The sequence below is a fragment of the Artibeus jamaicensis genome, unplaced genomic scaffold (assembly GCF_021234435.1).
Source record: "Artibeus jamaicensis isolate MK-2021 breed Jamaican fruit bat unplaced genomic scaffold, CSHL_Jam_final contig_851, whole genome shotgun sequence".
Lineage (NCBI taxonomy): Eukaryota > Metazoa > Chordata > Mammalia > Chiroptera > Phyllostomidae > Artibeus > Artibeus jamaicensis.
In genome coordinates this window covers 703,225-711,469 of record NW_026521986.1, presented here as the reverse complement: position 1 = coordinate 711,469, position 8,245 = coordinate 703,225, and the positions used below count along the sequence as shown (strand labels likewise).

The 8,245-nt window shown below is 38.8% G+C and overlaps 1 non-coding gene across 1 annotated transcript; it reads right to left on the bottom strand.

The window, feature by feature from the left end:
• Positions 1 to 6,758: 6,758 nt before the first annotated feature.
• LOC119045269 (small nucleolar RNA U13) lies at positions 6,759 to 6,862 on the bottom strand. Its single transcript, XR_005081763.1, has one exon. It is a non-coding gene; the product is annotated as a small nucleolar RNA U13 (small nucleolar RNA).
• Between the last annotated feature and the right edge of the window lie 1,383 nt (positions 6,863 to 8,245).

Genomic DNA, 8,245 nt, shown 5'->3' with positions numbered 1-8,245 from the left:
TGTAGAAATACTGACAATTTGTGCACCAGTAGACATAGAAGCTTGTTTATTTCAGCCTTGTTTATAATAGGAAAAAACCCAACCAGTTAAGTATCTATCAACACGGAAATCACTAAATACTCATGTGATACATAAATACTATAGTACTGTACATTGCCATTGTTTAAAACATTGAAATAGATATATAGGTGCTCTTCCAGTTACTCTGGCTGCATTGCAAATTCCCCCTAACAACACAGTGATATATAAAACAAGCATTTATTACCCTTGCAGATTCTCTGGGTCAGGAATTCAGATAGCACAGCAGGGATGACTTTTCTTTGCTCCATTATCAGTAATCTTATCAGTTGTACAGTGTCAGTTCGGTTTTGCTGCATTCAGTTTACCCATGCTACTACAGAGCCTCATTCAGGTTTAAGAGGAAGGGAAATGGACCCTACCTCTTGATAGGGAAGAGGCAAAGTTCTTAAAGAGTGTGTGAGACCAGAAATATTGCTGTGGCCATTTTTGGAAAATACAAGTTTGCCACAGGAGCTTATGCCTTAAGGGGGTAAAATAAATGAGATGCATACTAAGTACAATGCGATACCATTTATGGTTTATAAAAAATACAAAACAAACTCATTACCAAATGTCTATACATGGTTTAAATATACTTATTTTTCAAAAGACATGGTTTCTAAATGTAACCTGCATGTTCAGCAAAAGAAACAATCTGTTCAAGTCATGCAGGAAAAACTGATCAAGATGGCCCTACACAACTTATTAGGACATGTTTAAGGGTAATTTTTACTTGGAGAAATGTCTGTCACTCACTGTGGAATATAACCTTGTCAATAGAAAGATGTGACTCTATTGTAATGAATGAGTGGTGGCAGGTCTTCACATTCTTTCTGTATTGTAACTGGGCATTGAGCTTTCTCACACTAAGTAGCTGACCTGATGTCACAAAGTTATTTTCAGAAAGACGAGAGTTATAAAGACCTCCTTGAGGTCAGGGACTGAGTCTTCTTCACTTTGTATTCACATAAACGGGAGCTTAAGTTTTTTTTACTGAATTAATGCTAATCTCTCATTCAGCAGTCCAGGATATTTATAATTAACCAAAGTAAATTCTGACCTCCTTACTAATTACTAAGCTAATAAGCATTCTGATATCTAAGTTCCGGTGACTCCACTTTATATCCCAGTATTAAAATTCCAATAATGATCTTCCAAGTCAGATGACATCTCTAAGAAATCTGCACTTATATTTACGAAATCTTTTCTTTTTAAAAATTTTTAAAATTTATTTATTTTTAGAGAGAGGGGAAGGGAAAGAAAGTGAGAGAAACATCAGTGTGTGGTTGCCTCTCATGTGGCCCCCACTGGGGACCTGGCCCGCAACCCAGGCATGTGCCCTGACTGGGAATCAACTGGGGAGCCTCTGGTTTGAAGCCCGCTATCAATCCACTGAGCTACACCAGCCAAGGCAAAATCTTTTCTTATTTACTCATATTTATGAGTAATATGCTGATATGATGGTAGCATTGTTTTAGGAATAGAAATGAGATTAGTTCACTCATGATTTAGGTTTATTTACTTCTAATGAGACTCTGAAAAGACAACTGTGTCTCATGAGCAATAACTTCATAGGAACAAGTGGTCTCAGAGCAGGTAAAGTGTAACCAATGATGTTCTCTGCGTGTGTGATTGATATGTTCATTGCTTTGTAATACTTTATGATGCCATAGTCACTTTTTTTACTATTGTCTTTGTTCTGTTTTTGAACATCAGAAGGACACACCTTAATTTTTTTAGAAGAAATAACTCCTCTCCCTGAGTGGTGTGGCTCAGTTGGTTGGGTGTCATTCCACAAAGAAAAAATTCCCAGTTTCGATTCCTGGCTAGGGCACATACCTTGGTTGCAGGTTTGGTCCCTGGCCAGGGCCTGTGCTAGAGGATCCTTGATAGTTCTCTCCTCCTCCTTCTCCCTCCCCTTCCCCTCTGTTACAGAAAAAAAGAAATAACTCCTCATTAAATCAATTAAAATAACCAATAGCAATTTCAAAAACAAAATTCGAAAACAACTTCCTAAAGTCAGCTTGGAAGGAGAAAATTCCCTTCCTAATTCTTTCTAACAACCTAACATTTTTCTCTTATTGGCTAGGTTTAGAGGGGAAACCTAGCTGTGTACTTACCTGAAAGGTAACCATAGGAATGAAGACATTAATAAAGGAGAGACGTTTTAAGTTCCTTTGACTCAGCAGGATGACCTGTTATGTGGCATAGGCGCACATACTGAATAATTTAAATATTTGTGTAGTTTTATTTTACATGCCGTGTGGTTCTTATTTATCCTATCTATTATACATAAAGCATTGAATATGAGTCCCCTTAATTTTGTTTTATCCTAAATGAAAGAAAGAGCATACATCAAATTTGAGGGCCATACAATTTAATCAAAGACTGAATATTAGTATATTGTTTTCCTACCTGCAATCCTGGGACACTGTGAGATTCCTAAGTAAAATGCTTTAATTAACAATATTCTTCTTCCCTTTGAATTTTTGGGTGTGACTGTGTTTTTTAACCTTCTTTTCCTTTGAGAACAGTGATTGGCAGTCCCAATTATATGCACAGATTTTGTTTGTAGAACTGAGGCCTTTGGAGAATATGAGGAACCAGCGAAAACTATGGCCAAATGGTCCTCATTTCCATTACTTTTAACCTCACACTTACCTTCATAACAGGGTGATTTTCCTATCTCCACCAGGGTTTATGAGTGGTACTGAAGAAAATCATATTCCTACATGGTTAAAGCCTTTGGAAATTCGTGGTCTCCAACTTAACTATGCCATAGCGGTCGGGACTCTAGAATTCTTTAATCTGTCTTTCAGGCTAACTTCACCCCAGGGCGACTATTCCAGACTGCAGTGTGCTGCACACTCCCCCTCCCAGCAGAGGACCCTGCCTTCATTTCACTAAGAAGAATGAAGTGTTCCATAGGTACACTCTCTCAACTTCCACTCCTTCCCCATACTTACAAATGCATCTGTATCTGAACTTACACCTCCCTCCCTCCCCAGTGCGTCTTAGAGGAGGATAGATGGCCTGATTCTTCAAGACTAAGGCTTCCCTCTGCCTCTGGGCTTGAAGCCATCTCTTTTCATTTTCCTTTGGGACTTGTCCCATCATCGTTTCTCTCTTGAATTTTCAACAGTACCTTTGCTAGCTACTGCCTCAGAGTTTATAAAGGTACTCCATCCAAAAACTTCTGCTACCATCCTTTCTTCCTCCCCTTTCCATCACAGTGAAACTGTTAATCTGCAGTAGGTAGCCACCGTCTCCACTCACTGCAAGTCCTCTCTTCAACCAGTCTGTTGGCTGCCACGTCATTTTCACTAACACCACTCTGGCAAAAGCCACTCATTATGTCCCAAAGGCTGGACCCATTACTCTCTTTAGCTTTCCTGTCACTTCACTCCCCCATGGCATTTGATCCTGGTCTGCCCTTTCTGGAAACTCTTCCCAGGGCTTCTGTTATACCACTCTCTATTGCTTTCCTTCTCTCAATATTTCTTCTCAGTTTTTCTTGATAATTGTAGTCTGTAATCATAATAGTAATAGTTAGCATTTAATGTGGGCCTATCAGACATTAGTATGTCATAAGCAATAGCTCATTACTTCTCATAATAACCCTATGAAGTGTACAGTATGAATCTGTGGTTAGAAGCCAGACCAGAGTTGGGTCACCAGCCTATTTCTGAGGCAATCACTAGACGAGGGCTGGGTTTACTCATATCAAGTAGGCCTATTTAAGGCTGAGAGTGAGATGAGCTGCTTCTAACATGTATATATGAAGGACTGTCTATAATGAAATTGTCACTTAGTAGCTTCGTGTTCTTGGACAACTTCATGTCTCTGGGCTTCAGATGCCTTTTATCGAATGTGGATACTATTACATGCTTCATAGGATTTTGGAAGGGTTAAATGATTTAATAAAGAAAAATGTTTATTACAAAGTGCAGAGTAAGCCTTTCATATATGGCAGCAAGTCCCTCATCCTGTCTATCCATCCTCAGCATTTCTGCCACTGCTTTTCTCATAAAGTGCAAACTGATGATGTCAGTCTCCTGCTTAAACATCTTCGTCGACAACCCATTGCCTAGTAAAACCTAAACTTTGGTTAGGGTGTTTTGGACACAAACAACAGGACAACTAATGCAATCTAACTTTTAAAAAAATCAGGGAGTAAATTAGGCCATGTAAAACACTACCAGAGGTAGTGTGAAGTTCAGGGCTAGTTGGTTCAGTGAGAATATTGAGAACCCAGGTTTTTTCTCTCTCCTGCCATTTGTAGAGTCAGCTCCATCCTAAAGCTGGTTTCCCTCGTATTATTAATATGATTGCCGTAAGCATTTGGAGCTATGTTGTTTCTCTCTTTTTAAAAAATGTTTTATTTATTTATATATATTTTCAAGAGAGAAGGTGAAGAGAGGGAGAATGAAAGGGACAGCAAGATCAATCAGGGACCTGGCCTACAGCCTAGGCATGTGTCCTGACCAGGAATCCAACCAGCCACCTTTCTGTTTGTAGGGCCACACCTAGCCGCTGAGCCACACCAGTCAGGGCAGAGAGCTATGTGCTTCTTGATTCTTGCTCAGTGAGAGAAAAGGAGAGGCCTACAGTGACTTATATGAGTCGCTTTCCTAGGAACCTCTAGCAAACTTCTCTCAGTGTCTCAATAGTCAGAATTAGTCATATGCCATTCCTGACTCAGTCACTAGAAAGAAACTAAGCATATCCCCATTTAGGCTACCTGGGGCTAAGCATGGGCGAGCTTCTTTTGGAGGCATATAGGTGTGTAGGGAAGAGGTGTATACTAAGTAGCATTAAGTTTCTGTTAGAAAGAATGGGGGTGGATTCTGGGAGGACTACATTCTATGTTCGCTGCATAAACAAGGTCCTCTCTTTTTAAATTTTTGTTTATTTAGTTTCAAAGAGAGGGGAAGGAAGGAAAAAAGAGAGGAAGAGAAACATGGATGTGCAAGAGAAACATAGATTGGTTGTTTCTCCCTCACGCACCCCCAACTGGAGACCCAGCCCACAACCCAGGCACGTGCCCTAGCTGGGAGTTGAACGGGCAGCTTTTCAGTTCACAGGCCAGCACTCAATCCACTGAACCACACCAGCCAGGGCTAAACAAGGTCCTTTTGATGATCTTACCTTGAAGCACAAGTTATTTTTGCCATTCACAACTCTAACTGAAAGAATTCAATTAATAATCATTATGTATATGGATGAATGAAGTTTGAATCAACCTACTTCTTGTAGTTCCCAAAATGTGCAAGATGATTTCTGGCCTCTGTGTCTGTGCTCATGCTGCTACTGCTCCTTGAAATCATCACCCCCACCACACCTGGTCAGTCTCCCTCCCCACCCACACACACACACTCACTCCTTCTCACTACTTACAAAACTGGCTTTTCCATGCTGCGAGTGCTTTGGATTTCCATGAGGATACTTGTTTATAGCACTTTTTTTGCTCACCTGCAGCTTCTTCTAGAATGGAAGCCTTTTAAGGGTGGGATTTCTGTCTTCCTCCATTTTTAGCCGGTAGCTGAGTGTATGACTCTGAGGTTGGCCTTGCTCTACATCTTTTCAGATAGTAGATCTCTCTCAGTGTAAATGCCTCGAAACCAGTTTATTTATACACGACTTCTTATCACCGGAAATGATAAAAGTGTCTTCTAGAGTCTCAAGGGTCTAGTCGTGTCTTCTAGGGTCTTTTGCTTAAAGTAGTTGCTTACAGATGCACTTTTTATTATTAAAATGAACACTTTGAGGCAGTGTGTTCAATGACAGCACCACAGTCTACATACACACGACCAACTGGAGTTTCTGGGCTATAAAAGTCACCACAGCCCGAATGAAGTACATTAGCGAAGAAACAGTTTCATCATCATGGGGACTGAGTCTGTACATCCAGTCCAGGAAAGGATTTTGTAGACTTTGATAACACATTAAAACACAAACTATGTGAAATAAAAATGCTTGTTTTATTACTTTTTTTCTGAGTGAGAAAATACAGAAACAATCAAGACATTAAAAAGCTAGGTTCAGAAAGCACAGAAAGAACGTCACACCAGGAATGGTGCTTCAGCGTTCATTGGGGCTGTATGGGGTCTGGTCATGATGCACTGGGATTGGTTTCTCAGTCTGTGTACGAACCTCTAGAACCTTCAATGCAACCATAGAAGGGAGATAAAAGGAACGTGGTAATCAAGGTATTTGTAATGTTATATTTATAGACTGTAATGGAAGTCTGTGAGTAACCTGTAAACTCGCAGCAGCTTCTCAAAGTTCCCATAGGATAAACCTTTGAAGTTCAGGGAGTGGCTAATGGTTCCTTTGATCTTCTTAGTCTTTTTGCACTTCAGGGAGATTTGGAGGAGGGCAATTTTGCTTATCACTATACCTATTGTTAAGCAAAAGAAAAAGCAACTTCCTAGATCTATTGAGATGGTGGTGCAGGTGAGGGATTTTCCCAGACTAGCAGTCTGAGCTGCTGCTTTTGGCCTGTTTCAAGAGGTAATTCTGGCCAAGGCCGCCTCTCCCCAGTCCACTTTGACCAACTACAGTTAGCTGATTGCCTGTAGCCTATCCTTCAGGGCTTTTTAAAAATGTCATTTTTTTGTACTAGACATAATAAAATACATTAATTTTCTTTGAAAACCATTTCACAAAATACTCTTTATTTTAGTTATTTTTTTTTATGTCAGATGGGCAATGTGCCGATGTTGTAACAAGGTTTATGGGAGACGCATGTCACACAAGAGCATGAACACCCAATCATTACGCTTATAAACTATAAAAGGATCCACAAAATACTCTTTAATAAAATTGTCTTCTCTTGAGAAATATGAAAAACTCTAAACATAAGGATATTTGACAAGTCACATTCAAGATAGTTATAGTTTCTAGTTGAATAGTTGCTGGATTATAGTCTTCTAGTAGCATCTGCCTTAAAGGTCATTGCATTACTAAATCTATTCAGTATAAAATATTTTAAAATATGTATGTGCTTTCTGAAAAATATTCATGAAATAATCCTTTAGTCTTAAAACAATTTTTGGGATAACTGCCTATACATTAAGGAATTAATCTTATTATAAAGAGTTTTTGATAATGCTTCATGTTTTAACAAAAGTAATACATGTTTATTCTAAATAGAAATACTGAAAAGTTTAAGGTAGAAATGACCTTCAGAAATAATCAAAAAATATTTTTAATGCATTTCCTTTCAATATTTTTATTATGTAAATATATAATACATGCATTTTTTTCATGTGGGAGATAGTAGCTTATTTTGTATATGTAGTTGTATACTTAAAAAAACCTTACCATGATATTGTTATTAATAATAGCATGATATTATTTTACCATGTCTTTAAAGATTTTTATAATTATTTTATAAATTACAGTGTATTTACTCCCCTATTGTTAAATGAAGATGTCATTATTTTTTAAGGATTAGAAACAATTGGTCAATAACTCAGAAATTTTTTCCATGAGAGGCTTGAAAAATAATATGAAAAATCTTCTGAAATATATACACACATATACACATATCTGTTAACCGAAAACAGGAGTTAGGACCTCAGTGGGGAATGGAGAACTCACAGCACTCCAGGACTACCACCATCAGAATGTGTATCCCTTACCTTAATTAATTTCGATATGCATTTGCATCAGAATACCTCTTTAAAGAAAGTTCAGGGGAAGTGAAATTTATTCATCCATTTATTCATTCTTTAAGTAAACATCTGTTGCTCCCCTGTTAGGCATTTTGAAGTACTGAAGTGAATCAGGCTTACTTAGCCCTTTCCCTCCCAGAGCCTCCAGTCCAGATGAGGACAACTAAACCAGAGAATTTAATAACATATAGTAAGACATGTGATACGGAAAGCAGCGATTTCGATGGGTGCATATGGTGGTGGCAGCTAAGTTTTCCCAGTGAAGGCAAGTGTTTGAACAGAGACTTGAAAAGGAAGCAGGAGTTAGAGACAGAGCGGGTCCCACTGGAGAGTATACCAGAGGCAAAGCCTGGTGGAGATCAGAAGCCTGGAAGGCAGAGTGAGGGAAGCAGAAGGGAACCACAGAAGTAAGACGAAGTCAGATCATTAAAGGCCTTGTCGGCCACCATGAAAAGTTTAGTTCATCCACAGGGCACTGGGAATCTGTTGAAGCTTTGCTCTTTGAA